Genomic DNA, 26,851 nt, shown 5'->3' on the forward strand with positions numbered 1-26,851 from the left:
TGCTCAGGAGGATTAGCCTCCTAAGCTCAGGAGGAGATCCAGTTCGATTTCTTAGAATCAAATCTCCATTGTTAATTAACCGTTTCTTAATAACAGTCAATAATAAAGCGCATTAGTTGATACATGCAAATTTATGTTAATTAACCGTTTCTTGAGAATGATTAGAGTAATGTCACATCTGGGAAGCTTTGTCAACTTGAAGCAATTTGCTTAGTCTTCATCAAGTGAAGTTCATCTCCTTAGGAATAGCTGGCAATAATAAAGCGCCCACGTGAAGCGTAGATTCTGTTGAGAAAACTCCCGGGTTCTTCTTCTTCTTTCATAACCCGAGCTTGGGGAAGGAAGAGATACGAGGGAGAAAGTCCACAGATTGTAGTTAAATTATTCTTTCAAGGAGGCCATAAATCAGTAATCCTTATCATACTGGCTTAACAGGCCAGTTGTTATTTGATAGCTACAACACCTGCTCCTGCTTTATGTGTCCCAAACTTGCGTTTGTTTAGATGAAATATAGATAGAGATGGGAGTGAATTTAGATAGGAGATGGGGTTGTAAATAAATAAAACTCTGAATAATAAACGATTCATTCTAGACGATGCGGAAGAGCCACGATGCTAGAGAGAGAGAGAGAGAGAGAGAGAGAGAGAGATGGTCTTTGAGGTTTCTTATTGTGATGTGGCCCTTGTGAGCCTAAGGCTGTGCCGCAACGCAGAAGGCACAAGCAACAACCATGTAAATGTGGTGAAATCAGGGTGAGAGGGAGGAGAGAGACTGTCACACATAGAGAGGAAGAGAGAGATGTGTTAGGCCAAGCTTTGGGCATTCTATTGGCCCAACTAGGCATATTCCCACTCTATGTCCCCCCAACCGACTACACATTCATCTTTTTTATTGGAGCCCTCAATTTATTTTTATATTTTTAATTTTCATTCTTGAAGAAGATTAAAATTTAATAAAAATTTGGTGTTAAATTACATATTCATTTTAAACCTTTAATGTGTACTTAATTTAAATTTATATTATTTTTTTTTTATATTTAATAGATATTATATTTAATCCCTCCACATTAAATTTTAAATTTATTATTATACACATTTTAATTCATTAATACCATTTAACTTCCTCTAATTAGGTTATTTAAACATTTTCAAAGCCGATTTGTCCTATTTTGGTCCCAAGATTAACAAAAATGGTCATTTCTATCTAGTTCTCTTGAATTAATCATACTTAATACAACTCTAGTAATGTGAATAGAGAAAGATGGTGTGGGCTTATCATTGATTATAAATACTATCAAGCCCTTTTAAGTGGCAATACTAGAGACGCTTACAAGGGGGATTCTTATAGTCACCGACCAGGATCATAGCGATATTTTCACAACGGAGGTTTCACCAAATAACTCCGAATACATGAATATAAAGCACTTTGAAACCAACTTATACTTGACAGGGGCACTGAATGAACAAGTGTGGTGGATCGTGGCCACCGCACACACACCAAACGAAAATAGGAATGATCAAAATTGCACATTGTTTAAGCCTGAGTGTGTCGGACCAAATAACTTTTGAATAAGACATGCGTTCATTCAACATTATTTAAAGGCCTTACAAGGTTCTAGATGGTTAGGAAGTCCTCTATGTAATCAACTCAAGCCAGAACCCTGAGAGGGAGGAGAGAGACTGCCACACAGAGAGAGGGAGAGAGAGATGTGTTAGGCCAAGCTTTGGGCTTTCTATTAGGCCAAGTAGGCATATTCAAACTCTATGCCCCCCCCCAACCCACTGCACATTCATCTTTTTTATTGCAGCCCTTAATTTATTTTTATATTTTTAATGTTGATTCTTGAAGAAGATTAAAATTTAATAAAAATTTGGTGTTCAATTACATATTCATTTTAAACCTTTAATGTGTACTTAATTTAAATTTAAATTATATTTTTTTTATATTTAATAGATATTTTATTTAATCCCTCCACATTAAATTTTTAATTTATTATTATACACATGTTAATTCAAGTATTTATCAAATATAGCAAAAAATTAACTCTTAATTTCAAAAATGTCACTTTTGATAAAAACGTTCAAATATAACCAAAATTTCACTTAAATGGACACAAATACCCTCAAATTTAACAATTAAATAAATTAAAGACTTTTTAGTTACTGTCGCCTCAAGCTCAAGTCCACCTTCACCTTCGCTTCTACACTCCACCACCACAACCCTATCCCCTTCGACGCCCTCATCACTGACATTGAGCACCACAGCAGTCTCCGCAAGTGGGAGCAACAGAATTTCAAGCATGCCTTCAACGCCTTTTTTCTTTCAATACATTTTTTCTTACTAATATCATTTTTAGTTTTAAATATAAAAATAGTTTTTAAAATTAATCCACATGTTGCTATATGATTGTATTTGTAAGACCCACGTGTTACCACATCATCACACTAATAAAGCAATTGACATTTTAATGATCACTGAGAGGATTTTTATCACTTGCAAAAGTAGGCATAAACACACTTAAAATATTGCAAGAGAACAAGGTTCTTGTAGTATAAAAGAAAGGTCGTTTTCCATGGGGATTGAATGAATAATTTGTGTTTAAAACCAACTCTTAATTAATTATTTAAAAAAAAGTTCGGAAAATGTTGAATTTAGTATTTAAAATAATAAAAACGAATTTAATAAAAAAATTTAAGAAATCAATTTAAAGAAAATCAATTTAAAGAAACACTATTTGTAAAAGCACTAGGGTTCGGTCGTCACCTTAACAATCCTACATAATTCTTCCAATTACTTATGAATTATCCATTCATATTTTTAAGGTTAGGTTTTCCTAATATATATTCTACTTGGAACCTTACTTATGAATTATCCATGCTTATTTTGAAGGTTAATTTTTCCTAATATATATTAGGTTGAACCTCCAACATAAAACGTATATCTAACATGCAACCGTCTGGACGTTCAGATCAAATATGAACATAAAAGACGTGGTGTTCATCTTAAGTGAAATTACAATTATTAACCACAAGAAGCCAGCGCCAATTTCAGGGAAACTTCCAACCGAAATTGCATCAAATTACTTTTCTAAATATCTTAATGGTCACAAATCACTAAGACAATTATGTAGTTTAAAACGGTGATTAATAATTCAAAACATGCATGTATATTATCATAAGTAAATTGAAAAGAAACTACATATTCTTGCTAATGCTCAAGGCTTCGCCCTAGCAAAAGAAACTAGTTACCAACAATCATAAAACAAAATATCGTTAAGAACAATGATAGAAAACACCTAGAAAATAAACTTGAATCGTCAAAGGCTCAGTAGTGTGTCTCCTCCCCCTTCTAAAACCCTAATGGCTAAATATCTTTATTTATACTACTAGAAAATAAACCCCTAAAAAATCTTAAAATAAAACTAGGAAACATAATAAAATAATAAAAACAAAAAAATAAAAGATTTCCTATTTAAATTGAAATTCAGACTTCTCATAAAATCATACTTTTGACCGACTATATCAACTCTGATTTGGTTCCAAAAGGTCTCGTTTAAAAGCTGAAGACGTCCCCTACAAATCCTTAGAATTAATCTTCCTCAAAATATGCCATCTTGACCTCCAAAATATTAAAAATGTCCAGAAACGTCAAACTGGAAAAACTGCTCGCTGGGCCTTTATTTCATTACCACGGTCAAACGGCTAAGTAGAAAATCTGAAACTTTGAGAGTCATCTTGAAAGACTCACAAACCTCCTCCAATTGGAATCACTCCAAAATTCATCCATTTGATTACTCTTCGCTCAAGAGGAAGTCGAATGTCCTACATTAGGAATATAATTCAAAGTATCAAAATCTCAACAAAATAATCAATACAGTAATACTAAGATTACGGTAAAATATATAGTAAAATATTGACTCATCGATCACAATGGACAAATTCAAAGAAAGACTCATAATAGCCTATTTGGACTCATAATATATCAAAATGCAGATAGGAAAGTGTAGAATAAGATTATACCTATTTGGAAGCCCAATGGTTGCCGGAGATGGCCAGAAAATAGCCTGAAAGGTGAAACTGGAAAATTCGCCGAAAACTGGGTAAACTTTAAACGTTCATAGCTTCTTCAATATTCAACCTAATCGAGTGATTAAACAACAAAAATAATACTTCTTGACGAGACGAAGAGAATGGTGCCTTTTTTGAAGGCTAACTCGCCGTGGTTTGGTCAGACAATGGCTCGAAAGTGGCTAACCATTATCGAGTTAGCAGATTTCGAGCAGTTTTCAGGCCAAACCACGGAGAGTTAGTAGTAAAGAAAGATACCGTTCTCTTCATCTCATCGAGAAGTATGATTTTCATTTTTCAATCACTCGATTTCGTTGAATATTGAAGAAGTTATGAACGTTTAAAGTTTACTCAGTTTCCGGAGAGTTTTCCAGTTTTTCTGCGGACCAGTCACATTTCAGGCTATTTTCTGGCCATCTCCAACAATCATTAGGCTTCCAAATAGGTATTAACTTGTTCTATACTTTCTTATCTTCATTTTGATATATTATGGGTCGAATTTGGTTAAGAATCGATTGAGTTATGAAGCTTTGAAAATTGCCCAAAGAGTTTTTAACGGAAGGACCAAAATTATGGAGGGTGGACAATCTCAAGGACCATTTCTATTGATCATGCAAATCTCAGGGACCATTTTGTATGATAACCCAAAATGATTCACGATAACCAAATTCAAAAACACTACTATTGATTATCATTAATTGTTAAGGACCAGATTAAGGGGTTATGTCAATGTCACGAATCATTTTGGCTAAAAAGCCTTTAATTTATTTGATTGTTAATTTTGAGGGTATTTGAGTCTATTTAGGTAGAATTTTGGATATATTCGAAAGATTTTATAAAAAGTGACATTTTTTTAAACTAAGTGTAAATTTTTTGCTATATTTGATAAATACTCTGTTAATTCATTAATTTTATTTAACTTCGTCTAATTAGTGTACTTAAACGTCTATATTATAGTATTTTTTTCTAAACTTGTGTAATGAAATGTCTTTACCTAAATGTATTGTAATGAATTAGTGGCACAAAGAAAATATGCAAAAACATAAGTGTACCATAAAATCCGTACCTAAACATATTATATTAACTAGTGTACCGAAATGTCCGTACCTAAATATATTGTAATGAATTAGTGGCACATGAGAAAATATACAAAAAAATAAGTGTACCGAAAAGTCTCTACCAAAATATTTTCTTAATTATATAAGATACTTACAATAAATTGATGATGGAAAATGTCAACAAATAAAGTTAATTCGTTAGAGTTTACAATATTTTACATAAAATGTAATTCATGGACACCATAAAATTATAAAAGAAAAACAATAAATGCATATGCTGGCATTAAATATAGTTTAGAGACTAAAATCAAATTTTAATCTTGGACAAGACATTTTTATAAAATTTATCTTATTTAAAGATTAAAATTTAATTTTATAGTTTAAAACTTTAACCAAATAAAATCTAAAAGTACCAAAGACAAAAGAAAGTATATTTTCGAGGTGATCCGAACGACATGGATGGCAACAGCAACATCCAAAGCACCAGTAGATGAGGGCAATGTACACGAAATGGGTAAACAGGAATGCAATTACAATAGCATCCAAAACACCAGTAGAGGAGGGCTATATACACAAACAATGAAATGGATGATGAAGATTCCACATTGTTCGAGCTTAAGATATCCAAATCAACCAACGACACACAAATGATCTTCCGAGGCCGCAACGACACACAAATGATCTTCCGACTCCGCCATGTGAACATCAACCTCTATTTAAGGCCAGACAATGATACAGATGGTTTGGACGTAGTCCTCTGCGCAGTCAAGAGCCAGACCTTGACCCTTACGGAGTGGATCTCTTTACACCCATTAGGCTTCCATGATCATAACTATCACATGATATTTGTGTCTAACGTTTCCAAAAGCCCTCACGAGACTTCATTCGTCTTATCAGGATCACCTATGTGTTGGATTTGGTATGAAATTTGAATTGTATTCCTAACTAAAGTAGGAATCCTAGTTGTAATGAGTATAGGAAACTTGGACGCAAGTTTCCAGGTGGTGTTTGGATTCTAACTTAGTTTGGGATTAGGTTTGTGGCTAGGTTGTCTAGTATAAATATGCGTAAACCTTAACGTTAGGGTGTGTGAATTTGAGAGACTTAAGAGGCAAGAGAACTGTTGTGAAGTTTATTGTGAGTTCTTTTGTAATCCTTTATTGATTAATAAAGTGAGCCTCCGTTGTTCATATCTTTGTGATTGTTTTGGTTTAGTCATCTTGCTTGTGGTATAACAAGTGGTATCAAGAGCTTGGTTCAGTGATTAAGCCAAAACAATGACAAAACCTGAAGACTCCAGCAAGAGTGGAGATGATGGGGGCACTAAGGTTACCAAAACATCGATGCAAAGTGCTAGGCTCGAGATCGAGAAGTTTGTCGGGAGCAATAACTTCGCTATGTGGCTGTGTGAAGTTAAGGATGTGTTGATACAACAAGGACTACTTGTAGTACTTGAAGATATGCCTATGTCGATGAAGAAGGAGGAATGGCAGCGACTGAATGCGCATGCATGTTCCACAATTCGGTTATGTCTTGGCAAGGCACAAAAGTATGGTGTGATGAATATTTCATTGGCCAAAGAACTATGGGATACACTGGAGTCCAAATATTTGAAAAAGAGTGTAGAAAATAGGCTTTATCTTAAGAGTAAGCTTTATCGTTTCCAATATAAGGAAGGAACAAAGATGATTGATCATCTCGAAGAGTTTAACAAAATGATTGCTGAATTGTTAAATTTAGAAGAGACAATCAAGGATGAAGACAAAGCGTTGATCCTGATGAATTCTTTGCCTGAATCCTATGAATCATTTGTTACGACATGGATTTATGGTTGAGAAACTATTAAATTTGATGAGATCTCAAGTACTGTGATGAATCATGAAGTTCAAAATCTTGATAGACAAGAGAGGAACAACTCTAAAGCACTAATGGTGAGAGGAAGATCAAAGGAAAGAAAGTCTACAAATAGGAAGAAAAGCAAGTTTGGCACAAGAGATAACTCAAGCAACAGAAAATTATTGGATAAAGATAAGTGCACTTTTTGCCATGAGAAGGGACATTGGAAGAAGGATTGTCCTAAAATCAAGGCTAAAAACAAGGATAAGAAATATGAGGATTCAGAGGCAAACATTGTTGAAGATGATGATGAGGATTTTGTTTGTGCCCTAACAGCAGCGGAAAGCATAGACTATGTAAATCAATGGGCTTGACACTGGATGCACTTATCATATGACTTCCCAACGTCATAGGTTCTCATCTTTCAAAATTATCACTGGAACTGTGTATATGGGTGACGATAATCCATGTTCAACGCAAGGGATTGGCAATGTTATGATTAAGCATCATGATGGTGTAGTTCGAGAGTTACAAGGAGTAAGATATGTTCCAGACCTTAAGAAGAATTTAATTTCCTTAGGCACCCTTGAATCCTAAGGTTGCAAAATTTTATTCCGAGAATACATACTTAAGGTAGCTAGAGGGGCATTAGTGAAAATGAAGGCTCCAAGAAGAGGTTTGCTTGACTTGTTGGAGGGCAAAACCATGGAAAAACAGGTGGATATGGTGCAAAAGGTGATCAAGAGGATACATCTTCTCTATGGCATATGAGGTTAGGGCATGTGGGAAACAAAGCACTGCAAGGGTTGATTAAACAAGGGATTTTAAAGGGAGCCAAAAGTGGAAAAATAGATTTTTGTGAACACTGTGTTCTTGGCAAACTAACAAGGGTAAAATTTGGCACTGCAATACATCAAACTGAGGGTATATTGGAGTATGTACACTCAGATGTCTGGGGACCTGCAAAGAATGAATCTTTAGGAGGGAAGAGATGGTTTGTGTCCTTTATTGATGATTACTCACGAAGATCATGGATTTATATGATAAAGCACAAACATGAGGTGTTGAATATTTTTTTGGAATGGAAAACACGGTTGAAAAGAAGATTGGCAAAAAGTTGAAAGTCTTAAAAAGTGATAATGGCGGGGAATATACTTCTGATCCCTTCTTCAAGATATGCAAAAAGGAAGGTATTACTTGTCACTGTAGTGTTAGAGAAACTCCCCAACAAAATGGTATTGCAGAGATGTTGAATCGAACATTGCTGGAAAATGTGAGATGTATGCTTTCACAAGCAAAATTGCATAAAAGATTTTGGGCAGAAGCATTAAATTATGCATGCCATATTTTGAATCGTCTACCTTCTGCAACTTTAAATGGTAAGACTCCAATGGAATTATGGTCAGGAAAAATAGCTCAAGACTATGAAAGACTAAGGGTTTTTGGGTGTGATGCTTACTACCACGTGAAAGAAAACAAACTGGATCCGAGAGCAAGGAAAGCTATCTTTTTAGGGTTCAATAGTGGTGTCAAGGGATTCAGGTTATGGAGCACAGAACTCAAGAATGTAGTAGTGAGTAGAGATGTGACGTTTAATGAATCCCATATGAAACATAGAGAGGACAGGAATGTTGTCCATGAGGTGGAGCTATCAACAGATAATTCTCAAAAAACAAGCATCAAGAATGACGAACAAAATTGTGTCGACCAAGAAGAAAGACAAGACGAAGAAGTTGTGGTTGATGATATTCAAGCCCAAGAAGAGTGCATGGCCAAGAGGAGAGGAAAAAGAGATGTTGTGCTTCCTGCCAGATTCAAAGATTGTGTTGCATGTATGGCATACGTGTTACTAGTAATCCAAGTTGATATCCCTACAAGTTTTACTGAAGCAGCGAGTAGTGGAGAATCAAAGCATTGCCATAAAGCTATGGATGACGAGATGTTGTCACTCAAGAAGGATAAAACCTGGGAATTGGTGGAGTTGCCTAAAGTAAGAAAGGCCATTGGGTGCAAGTGGGTATATGCAAAGAAGGATGGAATAGATCAGCAAGTCCAATGAGGTTCAAAGCCAGACTAGTGGCTAAAGGTTATGCTCAGAAAGAAGGAGTAGATTATAACGAAATCTTTTCTCCTGTAGTGAAACACTCATCCATCCGAATTCTACTTGCATTAGTGGCACAATTTGATATCGAGTTAGTCCAATTAGATGTAAAAACTGTTTTTTTACATGGAAATTGTCTAAAGAGATTTACATAAGGCAACCTGAAGGTTATGAAGAACAAGGAAAAGAGGCAATGGTATTTGATGTTTGATAAGTTTATGAAGGATCATGACTACACTAGAAGTCATTACGACCATTGCGTGTATCACAAGAAATTAAGTGGAGGTACTTATGTCTACTTATTGATTTAGGTGGATGATATGCTTATTGCCTCTAGTGATATAACTGAAATTACAAAGCTCAAAGCTCAGATGCAGAAAGAGTTTGAGATGAAAGATCTTGGTGAATCAAGGAAGATTTTAGGGATGGAGATCACTCGAAACAGGAAGGAGGGACTAGTGTATTTATCGTAGAAACAGTACTTGGAAAAATTGCTACACAAGTTTGGCATTAGTGAGGAAACCAAATCTGTGAGTACACCCCTTGCTCCTTATGTTAAGTTGAGCACTCAACTATGCCCTAAGCGTGATGAAGAAAAAGCTAGGATGAAAGATGTTCCTTATTCCAGTTTGGTTGGAGGGTTGACGTACGCTACGGTATGTACTCGGCCGATATTGCTCATGCAGTGGGAATTGTAAGTAGGTTTATGCATAATCCTGGAAAAATGCATTGGGATGCTGCTAAATGGATATTGAGATATCTTCATGGAACAAGGAATACAGGAATTTGTTTTGAACAGAATGGCAGAGAAATTGATAAGTTCTCCATTGGTCATGTGGACTCTGATTTTGCTAATGATTTAGACAAAAGAAGGTCTACCACAGGGTATGTATTCACTATGGCGAAAGGTCCTATATGTTGGAGATCAATACTACCACCAACCGTTGCTTTATCAACCACAGAAGCTGAATATATGGCGATGGCTGAGGCTATTAAGGAGGCTATTTGGAGAGTTGGTTTGATAGAAGATTTGGGTGTAAATCAACACAAGTTGGATGTGTATTGTGATAGTCAATGTGCCATTTACTTGGCAAAGTATCAAGTACATAATGCGAGGACCAAGCATATAGATGTGTGATATCATTTTGTTCGAGAGGTTATAGCTGAAGGTGAGATTCTTGTTAAGAAGATTGCTACGGCTGATAATCCTGCTGATATGTTAACAAAGGTAGTTGGTGTATCAAAATTCAAGCATTGCTTGGATTTGGTGCACGTTAGACAAGTTTGAAACTTGACAATGGTGGAGCAACAGAAGCAGATGAAGTCTCTGATGGAATTTCTTACCAAGGTGGAGATTGTTGGATTTGGTATGAAATTAGAATTGTATTCCTAACTAAAGTAGGAATCCTAGTTGTAATGAGTATAGGAAACTTGGACGCAAGTTTCCAGGTGGTGTTTGGATTCTAACTTAATTTGGGATTAGGTTTGTGGCTAGGTTGTCTAGTATAAATATGTGTAAACCTTAATGTTAGGGTGTGTGAATTTGAGAGACTTGAGAGGCAAGAGAACTGTTGTGAAGTTTATTGTGAGTTCTTTTGTAATCCTTTATTGATTAATAAAGTGAGCTTCCGTTGTTCATATCTTTGTGATTGTTTTGGTTTAGTCATCTTGCTTGTGGTACAACACTATGTGCTCAATGTAATCAAGTTCCCTGCAAAAGTGGCATTAGTTTTACTGGTTTTTTTTTTTTTTCTAAGTACTTTAGTTTCACTGTATTACGTGTGTGTTAAACCAGTAAAATCAGAACGTATGAGCTGTGTGGTTGTGTCTTATGTGTTGTAGTGTTCAATAAAAACTGTGTTTCTTCAAAGTTTTTAATTTTACTGATGTATGTATGACTTTAATTCCATATTTTGGTAGCTTTGGGTACTAAATAAATTAATTAAGAAATCGAGAAGGAACTTGAAACTTGCTACTCCATTCTAAATAAGTGAGAAGAGAAGATTGGTATCTTGCATCAACTAGGGTTTTATTAGATAAAAGTCAATTTTTTATCTCGTTAAATAAAAGTATACAAATAAAAGCCAATTTCTATAAAGGAAAATTGTATTTAGACCCACTTAACTTATCTCTACCCCCAGTAATTTTTTTTAAAATTTTATGTTCCCATTATGCCCTAATGAAAAAATGGGTGTCGAAAGATATTATCAACTAGCAAATGGGTGGGTCGAAGTGGCCTTGAGAGCCCCAATTGGTGGTTGGGTGGGTTGCCGGAAATTGAAAAGAGGGATTAACGGAGGGTGGTGAAGAAGTAAAATGATACTGGAGGAGGGTTGTGGCCTTCGACGAAATGATATTGGCGGTTGGGTTCGTCAGAAAATATAGGGCTTCTGATATAGATATCGATCACTCTCTCTCTCTCAAATTTTGATCTCTCATCAATTCCCTCTTCACCCAATTTCAAATGACTACCAGCTTTGTCATCCCTAAAAGCATATATAGCTTTTTAACTTGTCCACGTTTGGGACTGCATCCTTATTCCACGAATTGCAAGATCACACCGGTCTGCAATTTGCTAGGTTTTTTTTTTAATTGGTTCATTAAGTTTTAAGGAAATAGTAGTCGGACCAAAATCTAGCCCCATAAAGATGAGCATGAAGAATTGACGAGATAAATAGTAGGTCGGCGACGACAATTTTTGGAATGACAATCGGAATCAAGTCCGATTACTACCACAGTAGGTGGTTGGGTGGGTTTACGTGTTTGTGTTCTTTTTTTTTTTTTTCTTTTTTTTTTTTTTTTTTTTTTTTTTTTTTTTTTTAAGTTTGTCAATTTTGTATTTGAGGGTAAAAAAGTAAGTTTGCAGGACAAAATTTTCAAGTTGGGTGTGAAGAGAAGATTATTGAGTGTGAATAAAATTTTCCTTCTATAAAACTTTGAATAATAAACAGTTCTGTCAAAGAAAAAAGTTCAATAAAATTATACAAATAAAAGCCAATTATTTTTCTGGTTTTGCTAACATGTATAATATATTAGCATTTAGCAACTTCTTTCAGATAGAATACAAGCACCTATGTGAACAAAAGAAAAATTATAGGCATCCAAAAGAGTGTTAAAAAGTCTTTGTCATCAAAGTGTTGTGGTTTCTAGTAAACGAAAGCTTCTTGTTTCGAATTCACCCCCCATTTGGACCAACATAATCATAGCTTTCTTTACTATTTAAGTCAAAATGTATGGAACCCCCCTCAATCTTAAGCTTTGTATCTTTATTTTCTCCTCTTATTCCCTGTTCATAAATCTGAAAAGTTGATCCATTGTTCTTCTTATAAGCATCATTCATCATCTATGCTGTGCTTCCTCCTCGATCTTGTTCGCTCATATTCTCCATAAAATTCGATCTTGTAATCCGTTAATTGTGCTCTTGTCGCTTCTATATTATGGGGTGAGACCCCTTTGGGCCTTCTCCAATATGGCTTGCAAGTACTGCTCTTGAGCTTCAATTTTCATCTGCTTTTTCTTTTGAACCTATTTTAAAATGTAGCAACAATGATTAGAAGATGAGCCGTATGAATGTTGAGGTGCTATCCAAAACGAATTAGAAATGGGAAGTGGCCCTCCTTAGAAGCCACTGCAGGGCTTGTTAAACCTTCGATGTGGGATTTGCCCTTCACATCGTCACAAGTAAAAGCTAGAAGATTATATGGACACTAAGTTCGGGTTTAGGTAAACGACAGCAAAGCAACATACCTCAAGCTGCTCTTGCAAGCTGTTTTGTTCTTCAATCTGACACTTGAGAGCCTCCAATAACGGAATGGTTCTGTTTTTAGTATATTACCGTTAATTAGCATCCAGGCGCTCGAAACAATCGAAACAGAAAATATGTGATCATTATGTAGACATGTAAATTTCGTTGCATCCAAATAATGCATCACTAAGCTCCTCGTGGCATGTGACTCATCACAAATGGACAAGTCATCAATGACATGTGGCCTAAATCAAGCAAGGGAAGTATAAAACATTCCCAAAAACTTGGCAAACAAGGGAGAATCCCTCTTGAAAAAATGACCAAATTGAAAATTTCCGTCCCTTTGACTAAGAATTGGTTTCATTTGTTTCCTTGTTGTTGTTTTTTTTGTTTTCTTAATTAGTTTTGTTGACTCTAAAAAAATAAAAAAAATAAAAAAAAAAGAGAGAAAATTCTAAAAACGAAAAATTCAAAAATAGTCTTATTTTCTTTATTGTTTTGAATCAGATTTTTTTTTGTTAGTTTCCCGACCCAATGATATAATTGGATTGAATTTGAACCACGGTGATCAAGAACTTAGTAAGCATGTATTGTGTAAAATTCCTTATTCTCTTGTTAGCCTTGTACATGTTTAATCTTCTTTGAAAAACCAAATGCACATAGCCTTGTTGATGTGAAACTAAAGCATGACTTAAAGCTTCGTATGTGAACATAGTGGCCATATACAACCTATGTGAGTTTTTTAGCCTATTGAAAGTGTGTGCATTTTTCATACACGCCTGTTCTTTCATGTGTGATGAACTTATGTGACTTACATCTTTAGAACTTTCGTAACGATCTTTCGAAATTTTTGTCATTGATTGCATGAACTTGAAAAGGATAGAGGCATTAGGTTTATCACCATGGCCCAAATAAGCATGTTTCCTAAAGAAAAATGATACCATTAGATTGCCAATTTGAGCCATATATGTTAAGCCTTTTATTTCTTATCACCAGATATGTCTGCCCTTATACCTTAAACATTTTTCCTTACCCTTTCCAAGCTAGCTAGTGAGCAATGTGAGATTGTCTTATGACAAATGTTAGAGCTTGAGTTCTTATAAATCTCAACAAGAGAATTGCTTGCAATGTAGCTTGGAACTTGTGTTTACCTTTTATTTCTATAACCCTCTCCCTAAGCTTCATTACAACCAATAAAAGTCCTCTTGATTTTAGTTTTGCAATTATGATTGTGGAGATGAGATCTTTATGCAAGCTTATGGTAGATCTTTCACATTTGATTCTTTGAGTGAAACACGTTAAACTAAACATATGTGTGATTGAGTATATGTCCCGTGAGAAGGTCATTAGTTTGCATGTGGTGTTTTAAAAAAAAAAAACTTGAAATTGCATTAGCATGGCTATTACACACACTACACTTCAAGGATGATTAAAAGGTAGTTGTTAACATTTGAATAAGGAAGATGAGCTTGGATTAGCTTGTTTGATGCTAGCTAAGGTTCTTGATGATTTGTTTCTTGAATGAAATTCTATGAGGGTCACATAGGGGGAAGCTAATGTTTTTCATGTTGCTACTTTTTTATGTTTTCTTTGTTTTGCTCGAGGACTAGCAAAAGCTAAGTGTGGGGGTATTTGATAAGCTCATATCTATATATATTTTACATCAAATTCACTTGTCTTTTCTTAGTTAGTTCCTTATATTTGCAGCTTTTGTGGCCGGAAAATATTGCTCCAAGAATGCTTGCTTCACCTGGTTCCATGTGTTCATTGATCCCGGAGGTAAATTGTAAAGCCACTCCTTTGCCTTAGCTTCTAATGTAAATGGGAATGCCCTCAACTTGACTTGCTCTTCATCCACATTGGCTAGTCTCATTCCCGAGCATACCACATGAAACTCCATGAGATACTTGTTGGCATCCTCTGTTGAGAAGCCATGGAACTTAGGCAAGTAGTGAATCATGCCGGACTTAAGCTCAAATCCCCCTTCTGCATTTGGATATGTGATGCACAATGGTTGTTGGTCCGTATTAGGTGTTGCCAACTCCCTCAAAGTCCAGTTATCAGCCATGCCTTCTTGTGGTTCTTCCTCCTCTTCCAAACTCAAATGTGGTGGAGAAGATGGTGGTAAAGACACCGATGCACGCTTCTGCTTGATTGTTCCTCGAAGCTTTCGAAATGTTCGTTCAACCTCAGGATCGTAGGAAGCTAGATCAATGCTCTTGGACCTTCGAGTATGCATATACTTCGAAGAGTACCTGAAATAAAAACAAAAACAAAAACACTAATTAGACAAGAAAAGAAAACAATAAAAAATAAGTAATTAGAAATAACAATCCCCGGCGACACGGCGCTAAAAATTTGATAGGATTAAAAGCACACCACAAAGTAGCACACAAATGTCCTATTAATTTTCCTTATTAACAATAAGATTTGTCAATTGTAGCATATGAAAATAAGGGTCTTTCCCGCAGAAGTTTGTTTTATCTAACTACTTAAAATGTCACAAAAACTGGGTTGTTGTCCCTACTGACCAGCCACCGAAAAATAATTATTAGACTAACTTACACTTATCTAAAGTCTACGAAATTTTATATGAAGATACGAGACACATAGAGCTACACTCACACAAATTTTGGGGATTTTTGGAGTTGATTTGCTATTTAAATTAAATCGAACAAAAACAGAACAAAAACAGATTTTTAAGTAGTTCACAAATTAAGAAAAAACGAGTTAGGGGAATTGCTATCCACCACCAAATAATCATGCAAACATGTTATGTTTCATTCAAATTTCTTTTATTTTTGGATGAAGATGCTCAAGTTGGCTCAATGTTAGAACTCAACCTATTACTCTTTCTTATGTAGTATGCTAAGAGAATGGCGTTTTCAACTTAACTTAGTCCCTAACATGCAATCTCGAATGGCGTGTTCATAGATTTAACAAGTAGAAATCATTAAGAATGAAAAGAGTTTGAGTCATCACAAGGCATCATAAGTACTAGCATTGTCTTACTAATCCTAGAAATTGGTTCACATGTTAATCACAATTAACAAGTACTACTCTAGAACATATGTAGGTCCTCATTTGACAAGGGCAGGCACACACATATTCATAGCATTAGAATCCTAGATATGCTTACTAAGTATGCATCCGTAGAAAACACATAAAGAATTCATCAATGAGACAAGTAGTGAAACAATTTTCATCCATTCATAAAAGTAATTCAAACGAAATGTCATAACAAACTTGCAATCATATATGGGGCTTCAAAACAGCCCCTAACTACTAAAAATTAGTTGCACATAATTCTAAAATTAAACCAAAAGAAAGACATGAGTTTGAGAAGATAAAACCGAGAGAAGAGAATGCCAAGATTTCCTCCTTCCTTTCCTTCTTTCCCCAACGCAGCAGCCTTGCCTTTTTTCCTTGCTTTCCTTCTTTTTTTTCTATCTTTTTTTCACACTTTTTTTTTTCCTCTTTGCTGCTGCAACCTGTAGCCCTTTTCTTCTTTTCTGCTGCCAAAGTTTTTTCTCCATAACTCACCCCACTAACAGCCATTTAGTGATGACAATAAGTGAGAGGAAATACTAAAACAATTGTAACTTTTTGGGCAGCCTTTATGCCCATTACTTTCACTTAATTTTCCATTTCCTCTGATATTTGAATAGGTGTTAGCTGGCTTGTTCTTGGCTGCATCAGTTTTGGCTGTTAGTTTTATTGGATTTATTGCTTTCAGTGCTTTCTTGTCAGTTACAAACTGCTCAGCCTCTTGGGAACCTTTCAGTGTTAAAACGACCATAACTTCTTCTAGAAAAATGATATTAACAATCCACGAAATGCTCCAGAAAATAGACATCCGTAGCTTTCCAATCATATAAGGTTCATTCTCTAATTCATTCTGAGCTGTCCGAAACGTGCTTCCAAAGTCAGCGGACGTGCACAGGCAGTTTTGACGAATTTGTTACTTAAAATTCCACTTGTACTATTTTTCTTTTCTTTACTTGACAAATCCTACAAAACACAAAAACAAAGTAAATAGCTCAAAAATATAAGGAACTAACTAAGAAAAGACAAGTGAATTTGATGTAAAATATATATAGATATGAGCTTATCACCTCTTAAATTCGGCAAGGGATCAAAATACTCTCAAAACCGGAAAGAAAGTTAAAGCATCTTCATAAAACAAGCAAGAATTGAAGATTGCCCACAAAATAGGCAACAATGCCTCAAAATTTCGGCCAAGGGAGTAAAGATGGCTGAAATTAAGACACAAAACATTCCTAAATTCTGCCATGGACAAATTAGGACATAAATCAAAGCCAAATCCACCCAAAGAAAAGCTTTGAAAAGCCTATAAATACAAGGTCCTCCCACAAGCATAAGGGTCGAAAAATCTCTACACAGAAAAACCTCTGCCAAACCTTTGAAGACTAATACGATGTCAAAGCTCTCTTTGAAGAACAGTCAACCAAATCCGAAGCTTTCTCTCGACCAAAGCCGAACCACTTCCTTGAAGAATCAACAAGAGCTCGTGCTAATTCCTTCAAGACTTTGTTACAAGCTTATAAACTTGTAGCAACGTTTGTTTCAAGATCAAACACTACCTTTGCCGGACCCTTGAGGTGAAGATTATCCACAAGTTATTTTCAAGCTCAAAACTTGAAGCAATCGTTCAATCGTTCGTTCGAGATCAAGTCATTACGACCCTTGGATCAACAATCAACTATCTACATCAAATTTGAAGACTGAATCAGAGGAAAAGTTGTAAACAGAGATTGTAACCTACAAATTCAAATCAATATAAATCTACTTTGTATATGAGTTCTCGTTTCATTCAATACAAGAATTTTCGTGTTTACACGTTAACTAGCTTAACCATCTTTTGTGAATGGTTGAACTTTAAACAAATACAATGTAAAAGAACAAAGACAAAAGCAAGTAAATTTTCGGAGTAATCCGAAAGACATGGATGGCAACAACAGTATGCAGAGCACTACTAGAGGAAGGCTATACAAAATGCATAAACAAGAATGCAATTTTAATAGCAGTTAAGTACTGGTAAACTAAGCAGTAATCAAAGTAGAACCAAGAAGTGCTGGTTTCATGTACCCTTGTTCGGTTTTCCCACCTCCTAATGATTTGATGCCAAAACTTGTGGAATGAAGATTACTAAAATGTACATATGAATCCCCTAGAATTTTATAATACAAAGGCATTAGTAGATTATGAAGTTTTGAAATCAATTACTTGTAGTAACTTGAGCAAGGAATCTAATTTGTTTCTAATAGTTAGTATTTTGCTCACCGTTATTCTCTCGGCTTTGTTCTTCGATGGAGTTGTGTTTCCGAGCATGCTGTCCAAGCCTATACTATTAAGGATAGAATAGGACCACCAACTAAGTCTATGCCTAATTAAAAGCTTTCTTAGTTGTTAAGCTATAGCTATTAGAGTAGTTGGTGACATAACCAATTGTATCTATTTACATTGGATTGTACACATTCTGTTTGGGTAATGAAATCATTTCATTCAACAACTTCTCTCTCTACAATTCCCGCTCTCTCTATTTCTCTAACCTTTCTTCTATAGAGATATGAATTTCTACATGGCATCTTCGCCATAATCCATCGACTTTGATCCACCGTTTCCATTTTCTTGAACTTTCTCACCATTTCCCGCCTTCCAAACAGATCTTGCTCACCCTAATTTCTTTAATTTCTTTAATTTCTTCTCCAATCTTGATCTTTTGATGGCGACTGTGATGAACTCGGCGAACTCCTTTTCGTCGACTGCTTTTGTCTGGCTATCATGGCGATGTTACGAATCTGTCTGTTGAATCTCTTTCTTCGATTAGTGTTCAAAATATTACCAGTATGGTGTCGACAAAACTAACTCGTCACAATTACATCACCTGGCCCAGTCTCTTCATCCCTATCCTGAAGCGATTCAAGCTTTTAGGGCTCGTCAACGGCACTGATGTGTGTCCTCCTCAATTTGTGATTGAATTTTCTGGATCCCAAGTTCCTAATCTAGCATATGAGACTTGGTGTGAACGAGATCAAATCTTGATGGTTTGGATCAATTCGACCTTATCTGAAAATCTCCTTCCATTGACGGCTGGCATAGATGATTTCAGATCTCTATGGCAATCTCTCGAGCGTCGTTTTTCTAGTGCCTTTCGCACTCATATCCATAGCTTACGCTCGAAGATCCAAACTATCCAGAAAAAAAACTTTTCGATGACCGATTATGTCAATTCTGTTAAGGAGATTTCTGATAAACTCGTTGCAGCTGGTGATCCGATCTCTAAATCTGATCTTGTTGCCTACATGTTTTCTGGTATCTCTAATAAGTATGGCTGCTTTGTTGATTCTATTAAAACAAAAACTGAAGTGTTGATACTAATGAACTACATGGATTACTTCTTAATAAGGAGATTTCTCTTCAGAAACAAAAGGCCAGAGCATCTTCTTCTTCTTCTGCACCATTTCATGCCTATACGGCTCAACAAGCATCTTCTAGTGCCAAAAATTACTAAGGCAATTCTCGTGGCCGCTTTCAGAATCATAATCGATATAATCAAAATCGAAATTTTGGAGGTAGTCATACCTACAATAACACCTAAGGTAATCTTCTTAGACTTGGTCCCAATTCAAGATCCACATTTTCTGGTCAGCCCTCCAATACTTACAATTCTAGAAGGTTTCTTCAATGTCAATTATGCCTCAAATCTGGTCATGAAGCTCTCTAATCTTGAGAAACTATCTCAGTTTGCCCCTCAAATATCACACATTGGACCTCCTATTAGCATGACTGCTAGTATTTCTCCTCCACCAAGCTATTGGTTAACTGATAGTGGTGCATCTCATCATGTGAGACCGGATCCAGCTTCTCTCAACTCTGTCATTCCCTACACTAGCAGTGATCAACTCTTTGTTGGTAATGGTAAAGGTCTATGTAGTTTTCATACTGGACCTACTTTAATTCGTACTATGAATGCTACATTTAAACTTAATGATGTGTTGTTAGTTCTAAAAGATTCACATAACTTGTTATCAGTTTACGAGTTTGTCTGTGATAATTGGGCTTCTATGACCTTTGATCCATTTGGGTTCTATATAAAAGACCTAAGAACTGGGAAGATGCTCTTCCATGGCCCTTATGAAGGTGACTTATATCTTTTCTACTAGGATGCATCTAATGGTACTTCTGGAATTGCTCTCTCCCTCCTCAAGCATTGATGATAACTAAAGCGGATGCTCATATCTGGCATAAACATCTAGGTCATCCATCGAGTCTAGTTTTACATAGTGTTGTGAATAAAAATCAGCTACGTATTATTGGTTTTGTTAATACAGGGTCTATTTGTACTGATTGTAAGTTGGGGAAGGCTTCTAGACTACCATTTTCTATTGTGCCTTATACTTCCACTAAGCCATTTCATTTACTACACACTGATGTTTGGGGACATTCTCCCACTCATTTATGTACTAGTTATAAATACTACCTCATTATGGTAAATGATTACACTAAATACAGCTGGTTATATCCAATGTTCTATAAATCATATGTTTACTCAATCTTCAAAACTTTTGTTCACAGAGTTCAAACGTTTTTTACTGTAAAATACAATGCCTAAGGTCAAATTCAGGCGGTGAGTTCTTAAGCAAGGATTTTCAAAACTTTCTAAAGGAACAAGGTATTACACATCAATTAAGTTGTCCTCATACACTTGAACAACACGGGTGTGCAGAAAGGAAACATAGGCATGTTGTTGAAATGAGCATGATTCTTCTTTCTCATAGTGGTTTGGCAACAAAATTCTGGGTAGAGGCTTATCAAACTGCAAGGTATCTCATCAATAGACTGCCTCCTCAATCATCTTTTGTTAGTCATTGAGAGAAACTGTTCAAAGCAACTCCTAAGTATCATAATCTTAAGGCATTTGGTCGTGCTTGTTATCCCTGGTTACAATCCTACTCATCTCATAAACTGGATACAAAGAGCCAACTTCGTGTATTTCTTGGGTATAGTCTCAATCATAGTGGTTACAGATGCTTTGATCCTGTAGCTAATCAAGTTTAAGTCTAACGGCATGTAGGCCTGGCAAACGGATCGTGTCTGTCGTGTTCGTGTCGTTTTCGTGTAACACCCGTTATCTTAACGGGTCGTGTCGTGTCACACCCGTTATCTTAACAGGTCCTTAACAGGTCGTGTCACTTTACCCAACGGGTAAAGTGACCCGACCCGTTATGACCCGTTAAGAAAAATATATATTTTTTTACAATTTGCACATACCACACATTGCGACATAAATATTACTTGAAAACATTAAAACATTTCTCGTTCAAGTACTATATCTACACTCGAAAATGAAAGCCTAATAAAAAAAATAATACATACACTACTAATCTATTACAAATATTAAATGTATATAATTATTAATATTATAGTTGATTCATACTTTTATTAAGTATATAAATTCCACTAGTGTAAATATTTTAAATTGAAGATCAAATTCATTCTTTGTATTCATATAGGGTCAAGGAGTGTAGCTGTTAAAATTCATCAAAATCAGAGTTAAAATAACCGTTAAATCTTGATTTTTTGTTTATAACCGTCGAAAAGCTTTGTCCCGTTACTTGATCTCTGAATGTTTTTTTTTTGTGATTTTTTGCTGATGTGATCTCCAAGCATATACAAACAATTTTGACGGTTTGGATCGTTGAAATTAGTTTTGGAGAATTCGTAAAACGATAGATTGACTAACACTTAGAGTTTATTTATACTTTCATTAAGTATAACATAAGATTTTGTGGTATCCACTTGTGTAAATATTTTAAATTGAAGATCGAATTCATTCATTGTATTCATATAGGGTCAAGGAGTGTAGTTATAAAAAATCATCAAAATCGGAGTTAAAATAACCGTTAAATCGTGATTTTTCGTTTATAACCGTCGAAAAGCTTTGTCCCGTTACTTGATCTCTGAATGTTTTTTTTTTTGTGATTTTTTGCTGATGTGATCTCCAAGCATATACAAAAAATTTTGACGGTTTGGATCGTTGAAATTAGTTTTGGAGAATTCGTAAAACGATAGATTGACTAACACTTAGAGTTTATTTATACTTTCATTAAGTATAACATAAGATTTTGTGGTATCCACTTGTGTAAATATTTTAAATTGAAGATCAAATTCATTCATTGTATTCATATAGGGTCAAGGAGTGTAGTTATAAAAAATCATCAAAATCGGAGTTAAAATAACCGTTAAATCGTGATTTTTCGTTTATAACCGTTGAAAAGCTTTGTCCCGTTACTTGATCTCTGAATGTTTTTTTTTTGTGATTTTTTGCTGATGTGATCTCCAAGCATATACAAACAATTTTGACGGTTTGGATCATTGAAATTAGTTTTGGAGAATTCGTAAAACGATAGATTGACTAACACTTGGAGTTTATTTATACTTTCATTAAGTATAACATAAGATTTTGTGGTATCCACTTGTGTAAATATTTTAAATTGAAGATCGAATTCATTCATTGTATTCATATAGGGTCAAGGAGTGTAGTTATAAAAAATCATCAAAATCGGAGTTAAAATAACCGTTAAATCGTGATTTTTCGTTTATAACCGTTGAAAAGCTTTGTCCTGTTACTTGATCTTTGAATGTTTTTTTTTTTGTGATTTTTTGCTGATGTGATCTCCAAGCATATACAAACAATTTTGACGGTTTGGATCGTTGAAATTAGTTTTGGAGAATTCGTAAAACGATAGATTGACTAACACTTAGAGTTTATTTATACTTTTATTAAGTATAACATAAGATTTTGTGGTATCCACTTGTGTAAATATTTTAAATTGAAGATCGAATTCATTCATTATATTCATATAGGGTCAAGGAGTGTAGTTATAAAAAATCATCAAAATCGGAGTTAAAATAACCGTTAAATCGTGATTTTTCGTTTATAACCGTTGAAAAGCTTTGTCCCGTTACTTGATCTCTGAATGTTTTTTTTTTTGTGATTTTTTGCTGATGTGATCTCCAAGCATATACAAACAATTTTGACGGTTTGGATCGTTGAAATTAGTTTTGGAGAATTCGTAAAACGATAGATTGACTAACACTTAGAGTTTATTTATACTTTCATTAAGTATAATAAAAGATTTTGTGGTATCCACTTGTGTAAATATTTTAAATTGAAGATCGAATTCATTCATTGTATTCATATAGGGTCAAGGAGTGTAGTTATAAAAAATCATCAAAATCAGAGTTAAAATAACCGTTAAATCGTGATTTTTCGTTTATAACCGTTGAAAAGCTTTGTCCCGTTACTTGATCTCTGAATGTTTATTTTTTATGATTTTTTGGTGATGTGATCTCAAAGCATATACAAACAAGTTTGACGGTTGGGATCGTTGAAATTAGTTTTGGAGAATTCGTATGCCATCAATCAAGTTCCGTGTGTGTGTGTGTGTATATATATATTTATTAAGTAGATTTAAATCTATTTATTTTGTACGTATAAATTATAATTGACTGGTACACGGAATAGTACATACATCACGTGTCACGTGTGTCATTATAAAAATAGTGAGATATGTCATGACAGTCATGTGTGTGATAAAAAGTTAATAACTTAAAAAAAAAAAAAAATTTCTCACCACCTCTATTAATTTTCATTTTTCCCTCTTTTTTTTGTTTCCTTTTCAACTTTTTCTTATCATTTTCACTTTTCCCTCCAACATCTTTTCCTAATTCCTTCACTTTTTTGTTTTATTTTCAACTTTTCTTAACATTTTCATTTTCCCTCCATTTTTTTTTTCAAAAAGGGCGGCAAGTTGGCAAATGCATGATCATGATTCATGCATATTAAATTATTAATTAATATGCATTATAGTTTTTATAAAATTTAATATATATATATATATAATTAGTATAGATAGACTTAATATTTTGGGGGTATAATTATTATAGTATATATAATAATTATAATAATTATAAATTTTATAGTTAATTTAATATATATATATATATATATATATATTTATTATAATTTTTAGGGGTATAAAATTGTAAAATTAATGTATATAATTATTACAGTATTTTTTTAGGGTTATAAAATTATAAAAATAATATTCTGCTTATCGTGTATCGTGTTTACCCACGTGTATACCCGACCCAACCCGTTATCTTAACATGTGCTTATCGGGTTACCCGATAAGACCCGATTCGTTATCGTGTTGACCCAAACACCTGTTAATTTCGTGTCGTGTCGTGTCGGGTTATCGGGTCGTGTCAGAAATTGCCAGGCCTAACGGCATGTTACCTTTGATGAACAATTGTTTCCTTTTAAGAATGGCATGTTCTCAGGTTCTACTCCATCTCCAGTTGCTCCCTCTACAAATTCAACTCCTATTACTGTGACTATTCCAGTTCCCTCCGCAACAAGTACTTTTCAGACTGCTAACCAAGGCAGTTTATCACAGCATTAGGTCTCTTCAACGTCTGATGATTCCCTATCTAATACTTCTAACATTCCAACAAATTGTCAACGGCTTACTCACATCTCAACATCTGCACTCGTGCCTAATAATACGCATCTTATGATTACAAGGGCTAAAGCTGGAATTCACAAGTCAAAGGTCTTAACTGCAACTAAACACTCTCTTCTAGCCTCTGTTGATTCAATTACATGTCTTCTTCCAACACCTACCACTTTTTTACAAGCTTCAAATAATCCAAACTGGATAGCAGCCTTGAAGGCTAAGCTTTAAGTTTTGCAATCCACTGAACTTGGGAATTAGTTCATTTTCATCTTAGTTTGAACTTGGTAGGTTGCAAATGGGAGTTTAAGGTCAAGCATAGACAAGATGGTTCGATAGAAAGGTACAAGGCTCGGGTAATGGCTAAAGGGTTCCATCAACAAAAGGGTTTTGATTTCTCTGAGACTTTCAGTCCGGTTGTTAAGCCTACAACTATAAGAATTCTATTATCCATTGTTGTTTCTTATGACTGGTTTATTCATCAACTTGACGTAAGTAATGCTTTCTTGCATGGTACTTTAAAGAAGGATGTCTACATGATCCAGCCATATGACTTTGTTGATCCAACCAAACCTCAACATGTTTGCAAGCTCAAAAAGTCTTTATATGGCTTAAAACAGACACCTAGGGCTTGGTATCAAGCATTTTACAAGGCCATTCTGTCATTGGGATTCTCATATTCCTACTTTGACACCAGTTTGTTTATCACAAAGGATTCTACCATCACGTATATCTTAGTTTATGTCAATGATATCATCATCACTAGTAGCTCTACCTCAGTCTGCAACATCATTATTTCTCAGTTACTGACTATGTTTCCTGTTAAGGACTTGGGTGATATTCATTACTCCTGGGTATTGAGGTTCACAAATCTGCTACAGGTCTGTTTCTTAATTAGTATAAATATGCCATTGACTTGTTAAAGAATACTAATATGGTTGGTGTCAAGCCTTGTTCCACTCATGTTGGTTCTACAAAACTAGATCACTCAGGTACTCTTCTCTCGGATCCTAAGTTTTATAGATCAACAGTTGGGGCTTTACAGTATCTCACATAGACAAGACCCTGATTTGGCGTTTGCTGTTAACCAAGTATGTTAGTATATGCACTCTCCTCGGATAATTCATTTGCAGGCAGTCAAACAGATACTTCGTTATTTGAAGGGTACCCTTGATTCAGGGTTATGTTTTACTAAAGGTTATCAAAGCCTCAAAGCGTGGTCTGATGCAGATTAGGCAGGTTGCCCTATTGATAAGCGATCAACTAGTGGCTACTGTGTTTTCCTTGGTCCTAATCTCATATCTTGGAGTGCAAAAAAGCAAAGTATTGTTGCACTGTCATCTATTGAAGCCAAGTATAGGTCTTTGGCTAATACAGTTGTAGAACTCAATTGGATATATAAGATCCTACAAGATATCTCATTTCCCATTCTCAAAACTCCTGCGATTTTCTGTGACAACAAGAATGCAATTGCGCTAGCCTTCAATCTTGTCTTCCATGCTTGGACCAAATGTTGACATTGACTATCATTATATACAGGAAAAAGTTCTTAGTGTACATCATGTTACATCTGTTCTTCAACTGGCAGACATTTGCACCAAATCTTTGATGTCTTATATTTTTGCCGAGTTGACTTCCAACCTTTCAGTTAGATCCCCTAACTTTAGCTTGAGTGTAACAACCCGTTTCAAAAATTACGTTTTAATTAATTCGAATTACGAAAATACCCCTAACTACCGAATGGTTGACTTTTGTTGACCTTCGTTAGTAGACATATTAGAATTTTTCTCATATTTTATTCTTATAGCACTCGTCAATACAAACGCGCATGCACAATTGAAATCAAATTCGGTGTTAAAGCGAAGCTTGTATGAATTTTTTAACGTAGGGCATTTTGGTAATTTCACAAGTGGAGATTTTCTCCACATTAGACCACTTCAAAGGTGACACATGACACCCCATTTCTGGTGCCTTTTTTCCCTCTTTCTCCCGTGACTTTCTTCTTTCTCTCTAGAATTCTCTATATTTCTCTTTCTCTCGTTTATACTCTCATCACCTTTCCGGCGAGATCACACACACACACCCATACCTACATATTCACAGATAGCTACCACACCCTCATCACCACCATCTGGACCCTTATTCTCTCCCTCACCCTTTCGAGTTATCTCTCTCTCTCATTTTCAGCACTATGCATCGTCACTGTGCACGTGTTTTTCCAACGAGGTATGTTGAACTCACCCTTAAATATTCCTAGATCGGGTTTGGTAAGGTGTTTAGGCAGTGTTTGAGACTTTTTGGTAGTGATTTAATTCAGGAACAACTCAGGAAGCATTCTTCATACTTTCCGATGAACCCTGTAGGTTTTAGGCCATTTTCCAGCCGATCTCGACTTCAACTCCATCCCATTTTGGTACAACTCGAATCCTTATTCTCTTATCTTCAATTCGGCTTCTGAATGATAGATTTTAATTAAGGTTCGACCCCGGATAGAGCCGAGG

At 35.1% G+C, this 26,851-nt stretch overlaps 1 pseudogene; it reads right to left on the bottom strand.

Moving 5' to 3' along the window:
* Positions 1 to 12,191: 12,191 nt before the first annotated feature.
* LOC137711287 (myb family transcription factor PHL11-like) overlaps positions 12,192 to 26,851 on the bottom strand; it is a 70,729-nt pseudogene continuing 56,069 nt past the window's right edge.

This window comes from Pyrus communis, chromosome 12 (genome assembly GCF_963583255.1).
Source record: "Pyrus communis chromosome 12, drPyrComm1.1, whole genome shotgun sequence".
Classification (NCBI taxonomy): domain Eukaryota; kingdom Viridiplantae; phylum Streptophyta; class Magnoliopsida; order Rosales; family Rosaceae; genus Pyrus; species Pyrus communis.